Below are 14,267 nucleotides of genomic sequence, written 5' to 3'. Positions count from 1 at the left end.
GTTGTGGCAGCGGCTCGTATTGAACGCGATTGTATACATAAACAGCACCGTTAAGACTTTGCCAAAGCATCTTATAGTCAAACAACGACAAACTCCACGGGTCGACACGGTATAGTGCGCCGACTCCGAGTTACTGGAGAATTTTTAGCCCGCGCTTGAACAATTAGCGTTTACGGATTAACGGAGCGCCATCATGTTGTGACGCCGAGTTCAGCTGAAGAGCACACAACTAAAAATGCTGCTGTTCATGTTCATGTATGTAGAGTTCATGTAAATTGTTCATGTACAGCTGCTGGTGCAAAGCCGTTGACAGGAACAATAATTGACCGTGACTCTCTTTTTCTTCTTCCTTCGTAGAGGTCATTCCACGCCACAGGAAAAAAATAATAAGAAGAAAAAACGTTTCGTACACTCCTTCGAAGTGGCGCGAATTGTTTATTACAGCGAAGCTGACGCCATCTGGGGCTGTGATGTTCTGTAAACAGGAAGAGTTGTGCGGATATGCTAAAACTCTCTAATATGACTATCAGTGGTTTTGTGTTCCGCGTATTTCGCGAATAATGCAGCACTATATATATGGCGGAGTGTTGCTTTATTTAAACTTCCTTTTTAAGGAAGGCAGTGTGCCTGGCCATGGTGCATTGTTCATTTTCGGCTCAAGAACGCTAGCGATGTTGCGCTTTCAGCTTCAGCGATGCACTAGAATGCGTCCTTATTGAGACAAATCTGTCGCGCCGGAAGATGGCAAAGGTGTGAAACTCTGAAAAGTTGGCTCGAAATGAGTGCTGATCCAGCCTTTCTAAAGTGTAGGAACTCGGGAGGAATTGTCAAAGACTAGCGCGCCGATGCGAGAAACGTTGCCAGGTGCAGACGATGCAAGAAGCTTGGTCGGTCTTCCCGTACGGAACAAGCTTCCTCGGAAGCATCATCTAACTTCTCTTGCCGGCAGAAACAAAAAAGAGAGCATAATGAACGTGTTGTACTCTGGAAGCATTTCATCTGTCAAAGTATTGGTTTTGTCTGTGGCGAAAGGATGTGGTCATCGTTGCGTTGGAGAATATAGTTGATCTCCCAAGTCGTTTCCATCGCGCTGCCTAAACTATACGAGGCGCACGCATGTAATGTCCCTGCGCAGCGGCATATAGTTCCGGAATTAAATGTCAGAGTATTGGCGAGATTAGAGAGTTTTATTTTTTGATTGGAACACGATGGGTTGTACAGCGATGCGTAACATATTAGTACATTTGCGCATGCACCTCGTGTAACACGAATTTTCGTTGCGGTGAGCAGACGACAGGGCGCGGATGAACACATCTCGAAGGACATTCGGCTTTCCGATTGGCTTAGGAGGCATGCAGTTCCACAATGCTGCAGACGACTTGTGAGATAGAGTAAATAAGTGGACTGCGCAGCTCTGGACGGTGATGACGATTTCGCGCGGCTCTTGAGTTGTAGTAGAATTGCACGAAGGGTGGCTGAAATCCCGTTTTATTTGAGAGTCGATTGTACGTATAGGCCACGGTTGGAAATTGCGACGTACCATAATTGCGATTGCAAGCAATACTTGGTGCTTGCACTAGTTCGCGAAGCCTCTTGCCTGAAGCCTCTCGTTTTGTCATACGTGCCTCCGAGATTAGCGACAACGTAAAAGTTTGCCTTCGATGTCAGGGTATAGTTGCCTTTCGCACTTGTTCTTGTCACCTTGTCTGAACCGTCTTTGTATCGGGTGTGTAATCATGCAGGAAACAAACAAAGTAAAGCAAGAGAAAGGCGGAACGAAGGCCTGAAATTGGGGATCAGAACGTCGGAGAGAGGGGGGGGGGGGTGGCAACAACCATGATTCGCAAACTGCATTTGCTAGGTATCCGCAAGCAGTCACCCTGAAGAAACCTTTGTACGCAAAATGCAGTTACCATTCGCTTCTGGAACGCTTAACTTTAGGCACTCTACGTCATATTGCACGGCAAAGTGTGCTCTCGGTGCTGTGATAGTCTGAAACTCTAGCTTTCACAGTACTGCACGGTTATGCCTCGACAAACATGCAGCTGTCGTGGACGTAGGCACGCTGCCGACATAGTGTCCTGGCAAAAAGGAAAAAAGAGAGAAAAAAAGAAAAGAAAAAAGAAAAGATGCGTTTCCAGCGTATAACGCAATGGCTGTCGTCAGCGGTCGTGCCGAGAGGTGGTTTGGTCGGACGGACGAGAGAACCCAGAGGAGTTGGTCCTTTCTTTTTTTGTTTGTTTGTTTGTTTATTCGCAATTCTGCGCATGTTTTCGTATGATCGTCTCGGGGCGTGCGACGGGGCCGAATTAAGACTGTTGTTAGCGGACGAATTAAGTTGCCACTTCGCCTTCTTCTACGATCTTCTTTTTCTTTTCTTTTTTCCTTCTTTAGGTCGTATATACAGACTCTCCTGAGGTTTTTTGATGTCTAAAGTATATCTAGGCAGAGCTGTACGCGCTCGAAGACGTGGTGAAATTTTTTTTTCTTTCTTTCTCTGCACGTCTCTCGGCGGCCGTGCCGGAAAACATTCGCGTGCCCGCAATAATTCGCGACTGTGTAACCGTCTGCGTACGTATATATAATGCACTCACGTCGCAGTCTTCCTCTCTGCGCGCTCTGTCATTGTTCTCCCTGTTTTCCTCGTTGTTTTACCTCTCTTTTCTCTTTTTTTTTCCCTTAGCTCCGCGTTCACAGATGATTCACATGGGCCACGCGCTGTCCTGAAGCCGAAGCGGGAATGAAGTAATCCTGGAACTCAACTTCGAGGGTGTGGTGGTGGTGGTGGTGGCAATCGGGCACATAGCGTGCTCGTGCAGGAGTCCTGGAGAAACCTCGCGTTGCGTGCCCTGCGGTTACTCGGTCTTTATTATTATTATTATTATTTTTTGTGAACCGACAGGAAATTCGCTGACTATGCGCGGAATACTCTACAGCCTTTCGTGCCCGCGGACCTTGACTATATGGGAACGAGGTCCCGAAACGTGAAACATTGCCTTCCTATAGCGGGTAAATTGCGAAGGACGTGCTGCAAGAGCAAAAAGCCAGCGTACGCAATCAATTACCACGCGGAGCAATAACAACGACGTCAAAAATGCAATAAGAAATTGGAGAGGCCACACCGGGCACCCCCTCCCCCTCGTAATTTCTGTGTACCAGGAGGCATGCATAAAGCGACGCTTGACAACGCCCGCGCTTGCCCCCCCCCCCTCCTCCCCCTCCCCTAATGACCTCCCGCAAGAAATTGCGGCAGAGGGGATCGGCCTCTCTGTACCGACGTGGGAGCGGCCCGCATCAGTCCCAGACTGATCGCTCAGGACCTAAATAAAGTTATTCATACCATACCATACCATACCATACCATACCATACCATACCATACCATACCATACCATACCATACCACTGGCGTACACCACATGTTGCAGTTCGTCAAACTTCGGCTTTGAACTCCATTGTCATTAGAGTTCTTTACACGTATACGGGTATTTCGCTTGAAAATCTGGCCATTTCTTCGACCATATGCCTCATTCTGAAGGGGCAGCATGCAAAAAAAAAAAAAAAACGCTCGCATACTTGAAGCTGGGTAGAGATAGAGCTCCAGGGGATCGAGATCAATCCGGAACTCCCTACTACGGCGTGCCACGTGACCGGTGCCTAGCCTCAGGGTGTTAAACGTCACGATCCCTTCGGTCATGTATTGTACTGTAGCAGACGCGTTGTTACATGCACCTCTTCGTCAACTTTACGCTTCACTGAATCGCATGGCGTCGTTAGTTAACCCGTATGCCCGAAGGAGGCGCGCGAGTTTGTAACATGCACTCGAAGTTTTCGCGAAGTTTGCTATACGTCTGGGAGGTGATTCGCAAGCAGGTATAACTGCAGGAGATACAAGCAACTCATCCTGGTGCTTTAGCATTTTTTTATATTTGGGGTTTTACGTGCCAAAACCACTTTCTGATTATGAGGCACGCCGTAGGGAGGACTCCGGAAATTTCGACCACCTGGGGTTCTTTAACGTGCACCTAAATCTAAGCACACGGGTGTTTTCGCATTTCGTCCCCATCGAAATGCGGCCGCCGTGGTCGGGATTCGATCCCGCGACCTCGTGCTCAGCAGCCCTTTAGCATTTCGAGCACGCCGTTAACTCGGTGCTCAGACATCTTGCCTTATACGGGCCATCATCGCGAGATTGCCAATTAAGCTTCTGTACACGCGGTGAAGTGCGTGGTTTCGCTGTCGTAATTGGCACGCCGCACCTTTAGCGGCGTTTTACTGCGCACTCGCACGCATTTGCTGACGTCAGCGGGCTCGTCTATGACGTCACGTGGTGGAATCGAGTTTTCGCGGAAACCGCGCAGGAGTGCGATTTTATCTCCGTCGCGAAAACACACGCGCTAAGCACTTGCTTAGTTGTGTCGACATTTTCTTCCATTTAGTTTTCGTCACTTGGCTGCGTCTTGGCTTGGAGTATAGACGCAAGAATGTTTTTGAGCTGAAGAAGTTTCCTGTCTCGATCTATCTTTTTTTCGGGACTGCTGCTATCGCTCTAGCTGTGGGAACAGCTATTAGTTCTACACTGCTTGCTACACGGCTGCCAAGAATACTGTGATATTTGCTGTAGAGTATCGCAAAAGCATCGAGTCTGGCTTCTTCCTACTGTCGCTTCTGTCGCGCTTTCATCATTTTCCTCCATTCATTCGTCGCGACTAAATTTTCGCGTTCTCATGCCGGAGGGAACAGCGGGTGTGAACCGCACGTCCGCTTGAAGGCTTTCAACGCGTGTGTACTACTTTAGCACCGTGTGTGAGAGCGCAAGCCGGATAATCTTTGTGCGAAACAAATTTACCGAAACAAGCCTTACCATGTATGTTGCTCTTATATCCTGCCCTTAAAAAAAAAAAAAACACATGAAGTGCGTCAAACTCGAGTAGTTAACAGTGGTCGAACGAGAGGTGTCGTAGTTTGAACAACCACTATTGTTTAACGTCTAAGTCTCTAACTTATAACGGGCAACTTTACACCGACTGGACTCAAAACAGTTCTCCGAGTCAAAGATAGTCGGACCGTGGCCACACTCGACACTGGCACGAAAAGCGATTCGTGCACCAGTACACCACTTGAAGTGCACTGGATTAAGAGACCGTTTATAGTGTCCCTGTGCATCCTCCCACACTCACTCAGTGCTTACTCTCTCCCTTCTTCCTCTTTCTATATTCACCTTTCCCCCACTTCCAGTGCAGAATAGTAAACCGGGTACTCGTCTGGTCGACCTACCTGCCTTTCGTGTTCTTTCTCTCTCTCTAACTTCCCAGTGAGCCCCCGTTTAATTGAACAACGTCGTTGTGTCGCACACCGTTATACGTAACAGCGTCGCACAATGAGCATCGCACACCAGCGTTTCGCTCGTGCACGGTTTCTTATGGGACTTTACTTTTTTTTAGCAGTAATACGTTGCAGAAGGCCAGCTGCTGCAACGTATTTGCAGCAGCTGTTTCGTTATGCTTGTCGAAGCAAATATTTGAAAGTGATGCCTGCGTGTTTCCGTTGCCACGCCGACGCTGTAGGTCCAAACGTGAATTGATTTATGCAAAATCAGCTTCAGGAGTGCGCATTGCAAACCTACGGGCACGCGAAGCCGAGGTCGCGAGTCGATTGTTGCGGGCCTGTCATGAGATGCACACAACGCTCTGGAATGAAAACCGAGACTCCGGGGCGTATAGTGGTAATTGCCACAAACCAGAGATAAAAAGAAAAAAAATATGTCTGTGGCTTAGCTAAGGTTAAGCCCAGGATGCGAAGCATACTAGCCTTTATTTTAGTTGTTGAACCACTGTTTAGCCTGGTGAAGTGCTGTTGCTTGGCTATATTTGGTTCGGCTAGACGAAGAAACAACTCATGCAGGCGAGCGCACGAGCTGACACCCGGCTATGTGGCTACGCGGCCGCAAGCGAGCGCACGAGTTGAGCCTCCGCTTTTGCAGCTGTTATGACGTCATATGGTAGCTACGCGGCCGCGCGCGGCGCAGCAAGGAAGAGCGTGGTTGTGCGGCTAGTATGCTTCGCATAAAAGACTCGTCACGTCGTCCATTCGAAGAGCCTCTGCTGCCATTTGGATTGATGCTCTTTGTACTTGGCCGCATCATTTGATGACTCATCTCTCCCGTCATATTGTTATTTGGGTGCAGCTATTGTATACCGCAACGTGTGTGCGGGTAAATCGTTCTCTAAGTTCGACACGCGCGCGTACAATGACTTTGTTGGAGACTTTCGCGACACTTTGGTTCGTGTAGTAAAATAGGTGAATCCCAGAGGCTTGCGAGCATTTTTTTTTTTTTGGAACCCCCCGAGGAAAACAGAGCGTGTCAAGCTCGGAAGAGAACACGTATTCAAATGCGCATCAGTGGCGAGACTAGAGTTACCGTCACCCGCCGTGGTTGCTCAGTGGCTATGGTGTTGGGCTGCTGAGCACGAGGTCGCGGGATGGAATCCCGGCCACGGCAGCCGCATTTCGATGGGGGCGAAATGCGAAAACACCCGTGTGCTTAGATTTAGGTGCAGGTTAAAGAACCCCAGGTGGTCAAAATTTCCGGAGTCCTCCACTACGGCGTGCCTCATAATCAGAAAGTGGTTTTGGCACGTAAAACCCCAAATATTAAAAAAAAAGAGATACCGTCGAACATCTGTGACAGGAAGTCGCCGTCGACCAACAGAGAACGATTAAGACAGGACATTCGTCTAGTCATACAGGAGCAACGCAAGCAGGAATGTTATGCGATACGCTATATGAGTGATTCTTGGAGGTGTCCGTATTGACTTCTTCAACGAAGTTTTCTTTGCCTCTCCTCTGTGTGGCGATGGACATTCGAGGGCCGGACGGCGCTAGCCACTTCGCTATCGCGCAACAGGTACTGTTTGGGAATCGTTTTTTTTTATTTAATAATAATATTTGGGGTTTTACGTGCCAAAACCACTTTCTGATTATGAGGCACGCCGTAGTGGAGGACTCCGGAAATTTCGACCACCTGGGGTTCTTTAACGTGCACCTAAATCTAAGCACACGGGTGTTTTCGCATTTCGCCCCCATCGAAATGCGGCCGCCGTGGCCGGGATTCGATCCCGCGACCTCGTGCTCAGCAGCCTAACACCATAGCCACTGAGCAACCACGGCGGGTTTTTTTTATTTCGTACGTGGTACTTATTTCAGACAGTTAAGATTGTATGCAATCATTGTACGGACAAAAGGCAATACATATATCAATTTAGAACTAACCGAAAATTACGATTTGTGTGGGTAGCAATAAATTAAACAAGCGCGCAAACGCACACACTGTTGCCCCTTATTGAGGGGCGACGACAAACAACTAATAAATCGGGGGGTGGGGGGGGGGGGTGAGGGGGGGAGGTGCCAGCCGAGTTGAAGGAAGGAAGGAAGGAAAAAGTGGAGAAGGCAGGGAGATTTACCAGTTTAGCTTAACCGGTTTGCTACCGTACACATGGGAGAGGGATGGGGTCGATGAAAGATGGGGAAGGGGAAGAGAGAGAGAGAGAGAGAGACCACATATCACAGCACATTATATGTACTTCCAAAGTACATATACTAAAATTGGAACGATACAGAGAAGATTAGCATGGCCCAGTTGAAATTCTGTGATTGAACATTTAGGCAAATGGCGGTGCAGTGTTTCGTGTGCCACGCAGACTCTGAGAGCGGTGGCCTCTGCGGGCGCGTCTCGGAGTCCGTGGTAGGCAGTGCTGCCGCAGAAGAAGACAACGACACTGCGCTTTTCCACGAAAGATCTGTTCTTGAGAAATTTGCCATGTCTGCTCCAATATCCCCACACCGTTGCAGTAAACGAGTTCCCCAGTTTGTAGGTTTTAAAGTGTAGTCCCCCCCCCCCCCTCCTTTTTTTTTCGAAGCGCTCTTTGCGGGCTCAAAGAAAGCGAGAAGCTCGGTGCACGAACACCGTTTCGCTCTGGCCGTGCGTCGGGCCAACGTCCAAAAAAAAAAAAAAAGGAAGCATAACCTTCACCGATACCGCACTGACCTTCTTACGAAATTCGCTGCGCACGACACCTTTCTCATGGTGCCTTCCTGCCTTTCTTGTCGGAAAAACAAGTTTGAAAAAAAAACAACTTTTTTTTTCTCTTTCCTTCTCATCGAAAGCGCTCCGTTATTCCTTTCTAACTGTCTCGACGCCGGTGTGCTACAGCTCGAAATCGTTTTATTATTATTATTTTTGGTTGGACGTCGTGATCTTTTTCTTTATTTTAGTATTTTTTTTTTCTCGTCGCGCTCTTAAGATATAGAGCGAGGCAACGCCGGAACACTTGTGCACGGTTTACTTCATATATGTGTATATATTTTAAAAAAAAATTCTTTCTGCCGCGTTGGGAGGTACACCGCCTGGGCCCCGAGCTTCGCCGTCGCTGAGGCACAGATGAGGCCTGCGGCTGCGCGCAACAGCTTGCGTGTATAGGCCTGGAAAACTCCGGCGGGCAAAGCGGCCGGCGCTGCGATGACAGCGTCGCGCCGGGTCTGGGCCCTTTGTTGTTCTCTCGCGGTTCACGGAGAGGAAGACGTATTGCGCGCCGACCGCGGGTTCGGGTGTCCGCGCGATGGCGAGCGTCCCAGGTGCGTGTGTGTTGCGTGTGTGTTGCGTGTGTGTGCGTGTGTGTTACGTGCGCATGTGCACGTGTGTGTGTGTGCGTGCGTTGCTTACGTTCATGCGCAGACGTTGTCCTATGTGTGCCCTGTTCGCGTGCCCCCCTTGTGCCGGAAGGGCTCCCGTACGAAGAAGAAGCGAGTGGGTTGTATGTAGAAAAATGGCTGTGGCTTAGCTAAGGTTAAGCCCAGGATGCGAAGCATATAGCCTTTATTTTGACGCGACAGCGTTAAGGAGCTCGTGTCGCAGAAAAGCCGGTGTCGTCGGCGTCGGCTCAGGCGTGCGGCGCTTGCTCAGGCGCACATTTCGTTGTCGCGCCGAACGCTGCGTTGCTCGACGCTCACCGCGTCCGATGCGGGGGGGCGACGCCGCGAGCGACGGCGCGAGTTGGAGCCCCGTTTCTCCTCTGTCGTGACGTCATGGTGTCACGTGGTATTGAAGGTGACACCGCCGCGCCTGAGGAGCTGGGTTGAGCTCTAGTAATATGCTTCGCATAAAAGTGTAGTAGTTTCCGCAATGGCGGACGACTGCTCCGGGTGAAGAAAGCCGAGCGAAGTTTTTATCTTGTGCAAAATAAAATGTGCAAATAAAATATCTTGTGCAAATAAAATAAGATAAACACCCCCTCCCCCCCCACACACACACACGCACACACACAACTTAAGTTGTTTCTGCTGCTGTGTGTGAACTCATTTACAGCGATAGCATGCGCATAGGTTGTCCGCAGATCACGCCCGCCATCTTTCTTTGATTTGCCTTGCCAATTTACAGATCGCGCATATTATTGTACCCACTATGAGCGACAGGTGAAAAGTCGAGCGGCATTAGAGAAAAGACGCTTGCTTCCAACTAAAAACAACTGAAATTTTGGGGAAGAAATCGAAGGAATGAGCGTTAATACCGGGCGGTGTCACAGAGAGTTGGCACTTTCGATGGCGATCGGGAACAAAGTGCTCGCCCGCTATGGGCTCCTTTGCGCACACTGAGGAAGGGAGCCGGTCACGACAGAGGGAAGTCGATGCGGATCGAGCTCGGTCGAAAATTCACCGCGTGACCGGGGTAGATTGATAACGTACTACGATTGGATCACCGAAATTGTCTTGAAAGAAGTAGGAATTTTCTCCATGGCTGTGCAAGCATCTGTCTGACGGTGACCAAAGGGAGAAGGCCTGTCTTCGCCCGGATAAAGAATGGTCGGAATGGGGGGGGGGGGAAGGTTTGCTCCAAGTTGTCGAAACGACAGTTGTAAAATCCCCCCCCCCTCTTTAAGATAAGAAAGGCCGACAGAATAAGAAAACGATTGCCCCGAAGACGAAGCACTGAAAGTGTTAGCAAGCTTGGTTTATTGTTGCACCGGCAGAGGCGCTGCTGACGTGGCAAAAAACGGAGACTACAGAAAACGGAAACGTACAACAGCGAAGTTCTCAATAGAGGGTCAGAAAATTTGGTTGTGGGAGATATCATAGCGATTTTTTTTTTCTTTTTCAACCTAGGTAGGACATTAGGCAGTAAAAAAGCGAGAGCTTGGTGGCGCAACCCACCGCCCCGTTCCAAAGGGGACGCTCATAACATCCATCCATCCATCCGTCGTCAATGGCGCTCGAGGTGAGGCCGAAGGAAAAACTATCGGCCTTCGTCAGCGCCCAAGGGAAAGATGAAGTGATGATGATGATGATGACGAGAGAGATGGCGTTTACTGTCGTTACACTCAGACCGGTGCATGCAACACGGTGTGTAGTTTTGCGCACAGTTGCTAGGCAGCGATGTTAATGTGTGCGCGCGCAGAGTTCGTGACGCAGTATGGCGGAAGCCATATAACGCTGCCACGTGGCTTCGGCAGAGCCGACTGAGCGCGTCGTGACGGGGTGTCAGCTTGGAATCGTTTATTTCCGAAGCCCAGACAGCTCTGCGCGTCTCCGGAGACGTTCTGACCGCGTCCACGCACGGGCCGAGCATGCGCACCGATAGCGTGGCAGCACGGCGACGACGGCGACGACGACAACGGCGCGAATTCGCCTCGAGTTCGTCCGTGTAATCGCTATCGCAGTAAGAAGCTTTAACCATAGAAGTTTCATACAATAATACGTATGAAACTTCATGGTTTTGACCATAGAGTTTCTTAAGACATTTGCTAGAGGGAACTCTGGCGCTGCAACTGTTCAGCCACCACGCTAATAGGGGGAAGTGCCTGGTTTTAACGCGAGAGCGTTAAGGAGCTCGTGTCGCAGAAAAGCCGGTGTCGTCGGCGTTGGCCGTGAGTGATAAATCCCAGCAGGCACTTTTGTCTAGTCTTCATGCTTCTGGATTCAAACGTTCTTGCGGCTTTGTTTATTGCGCGCTATACGCCTTCACTGTGGTAAATTTCAGACCAAGCTACGCTTTTCAAGATGCAGAAGACCCTGCCAACGCGCACGAGCGCTACTATAATGGCAATGGTTGGGCTTGTCGAGGTGGCCAAATAGAAACGCGCCAAGCGTGTCGAGGAACACTGGCTCGGCCTCAATAAATCCATAAGGACGCTTTACGTCGCTTGTCAATGCAACTAGGAGGCGTTGGTCAATGCATGCACGTCCATGGCCTAATGGTTTCAATATAGGGCACTTGTGCCTAGAGGTCCTGTGTTCGTATGCTGCCGTCGGACAATCTTAATAATGTTCATTTGATAATTCATTACGCATTATTTTGTTTGAAAATGAGTTTAAAAAGTCACGGAGCCGTTTGAAGCCCGAAAGACGAGGTTTAACAAATCCGTGCACTTCCCAAGGGAAGTGCGCGGATTATCGAAATGAAAAAAAAAAATAAATAAAAATATCGATTGATATTTGACGGGCGCTTTAATGGGCGCTTTAACGGGCGCTTTAACGGGTGCTTAAGCCAGTTAAAGAACCCCAGGTGGTCGAAATTAATCAGCAGGCATATACGGGTGCCCCTTGGAGCCCCAGAGTTGCTATGGAACGTTCACCTCTCCGAGTCAATCTAGGCATAGTGGTATTGGAAATACGCTCGCAACGAAAGCTAAAATGGAAAAATATATTTGCAGCATTGAAGCAGACATCTCTTCGATAGAGGCAGTGGAAACATAATCGAGGCTAAAGCGAACGTTTGTAAAAAAGTAAACACTTAAAAAAAATCATTCAGGAAACCTGTGGGGTCATTGATACGAGTCTGACAGCTGACAACGCAGCTATATTTTGGAATGTGGTTGCACAAAGCAAGTTCTAACATTTATCGTCAAAATGGGAAACGTATCGAAAGAGCAGACGGGGGTCTGATGAATAGGTGAACCAGGCCGATCCTCTCTCTCTCTCTCTCTCTCTCCTTCGCCGCCCTCTCTAGAGGAAGGCAAAAGTTGTCGCGTAACGTAATGCTCTATGCTCTAAAGAATTTACTTGTTCATTCGCCCTGCGGCACATATCGCAATTGCGGAATGAAATTCGGGTGATAACGAAATCGATATATCCTACAGTGCCAAATGTTGAGCCATTCCGTGTTGCGTGAGCGAAAATGTAACAACGCGACCTTTGGACGACGATGCAAAGCGAAGCGCTGATAATTAAGAACAGCGCTCGTCCTTATCTGCTCTTCAGCTTATATATCCTCGGTGCACTGTTGCGATGTCACATTTCCCGTACAGCAGGCCTCACGAATCCTGGCAGAAGCGCCAGTTTCGGCATTGCTGTTTCCGGCATGCGCTGCGAAATTCGTGTGATGATCGTTGCAGCGCGCATGTGAGGGGCCGGAAAGTCTCTTTCAAAAAGCTGATTCGCGCGCGCCCTCTTTTACAATTTCACCTTCATGGCATTGACTCTGTTTTACGGAAGCGTTTCAGTGTGCCGCCATCTTGGGCTGTTAGTGTTTTGCCGCTCTTCAGCTGTGTACCAACCAAAATGCCCAATACTGCATACAGTGGACTCGCGTGCGTGAAAATGGTTGTGCGAATATACATTCAGTGTTTCGTGACAATGTTAATTCGACGCCACTATATGCACGAAACTGCGAGATCGTTCGTGTAAAAGCCGCTGCAGATGGCGGTGCACGTTGATCGAAAACAAAATCATTTATAAGAATTAGGTAAAGCTTTTGCACCAACAGCTGGGATATAACGCGGTCGCGAGGTGGCAGACAGTCAGGTTACTGTTCGATGGGATTCTTTAATAAGTTTTGGCGCTTGGTGCAGGATATAGCTAATTGAAGATATCGACGAAAGACACCATCTTCCGGGAGCATGAGCTACGTTTCCGGCGACCGTAACGACGATGGCCACGTCGCCCTCTAGAGACACCTCCTTGGTTCGATGCAAACTTGTTGTATCGCTTGTGGCTGGAAGGGGTGTTCATTTTTCGTTGCTCGCCGTGATCGGTCAGACACCTTCGTTCGACGGTTTCCGTGTGCGGGGCATCTATCGAACGGCTCATCTGCATCTCTGTGAGCTACGACGGCCAGCACCTTGTGTACTATGAACCACGTTGGATCGTCGAAAATATTTTCAGTCATCTATGGTGCTGCATGCCCTCTGCGTGCGACCCGATGTCGCTGCATAATAGAGCGCCGAGGGAGCCGGAGCAAGGGCCAGAACGCGCGCGCTGCCCTTACTGTTACGTCACCACCACCTTCCGCCGCCGCGATGACGTCACGACACGTCTATTACCTCCCGGGAAACGAAACCGAAACGCGCGCTGCCCTACTGCCACGTCACCATCCTCCACCGCCGTGGTGACGTCACGACACATCTATTACCTCCCGGGAAACGAAACCGAAACGCGCGCTGCCCTACCGCCACGTCACCACCTTCTGCCGCCGTGGTGACGTCACGGCACGTCTGTTACCTCCAGGGAAACGAAACGTAACGCGCGCTGCCCTACTGCACGTCACCACCTTCCGCCGCCGTGATGACGTCACGACACATCCATTGCCTCCCCGGAAACGAAACCGAAACGGGTTCGTGGAAGCTATTACAGTAAATTATTTATGGCGCCTCACAGTTGCAGTATTTTTCTTTTAGTTCTAGACGTCTCGAAATCCTGGACCTAATTGTTTGAGAAAAAGAAGGTCGCGTTGGTACCCTTTATTAGAGTGGTTTTGCGTGTGCTTTTAGCTTCCACGGCTTTTTCAAAAACCTGCCTGGCACGCGCCCATGCATGTGGGAACGATATTAGGGGCTAATTTGCTTTGCCGGCCTCATTTCTGCGGGGGGCATGTTAAGCGGCTCATTTAAGAAGTCTTCGCGTAACTACGCGCTGCCTTAGCGAGCCGGTTCCAACGAGTTCGCTTTCCAAGGCCCTTACGTTCACGGAGACGCTCATTTCCCGCTGTATTTAGTCGCCAGCTTCACGTGAACGTTAGCGCGTCGCGCATTTCTCTCGCCGAAGTGCGTTCGCGAAGGGCGCAACAATCAGTATTTCGGATTCTTCGAGTTGTCGTCCACGTTCGAAAGGAGGAGGAGATAACTTTATTGGGTCCTGAGGAACCCCTTCCCACCCACTCTTGGTTTAGTGGTCGGCAGGGGTCGCGGGCCGCACCCACGTTGGGACGGGAAGCCCGTGAGCCCCCGCCCTTGTGAGCCCTCTGGACGGCCCGGAGCTGGGTAGATTCCGCAATTTAGGCT

At 49.8% G+C, this 14,267-nt stretch overlaps 1 protein-coding gene and 1 pseudogene across 2 annotated transcripts in view; both read left to right on the top strand.

Annotated features, from left to right (window-relative positions):
• LOC135921010 (transcription factor Sox-7-like) overlaps window positions 1–14,267 on the top strand; it is a 201,757-nt gene that overhangs the window by 22,394 nt on the left and 165,096 nt on the right. The window lies entirely within an intron of this gene.
• On the top strand, window positions 7,577–7,634 carry LOC135921060 (U6 spliceosomal RNA; annotated as a pseudogene).

Source organism: Dermacentor albipictus, chromosome 6 (assembly GCF_038994185.2).
Source record: "Dermacentor albipictus isolate Rhodes 1998 colony chromosome 6, USDA_Dalb.pri_finalv2, whole genome shotgun sequence".
NCBI classification, from domain to species: domain Eukaryota; kingdom Metazoa; phylum Arthropoda; class Arachnida; order Ixodida; family Ixodidae; genus Dermacentor; species Dermacentor albipictus.
Note: the sequence above shows the minus strand (reverse complement) of the source record. Positions and strands in the feature narration are given on the sequence as shown.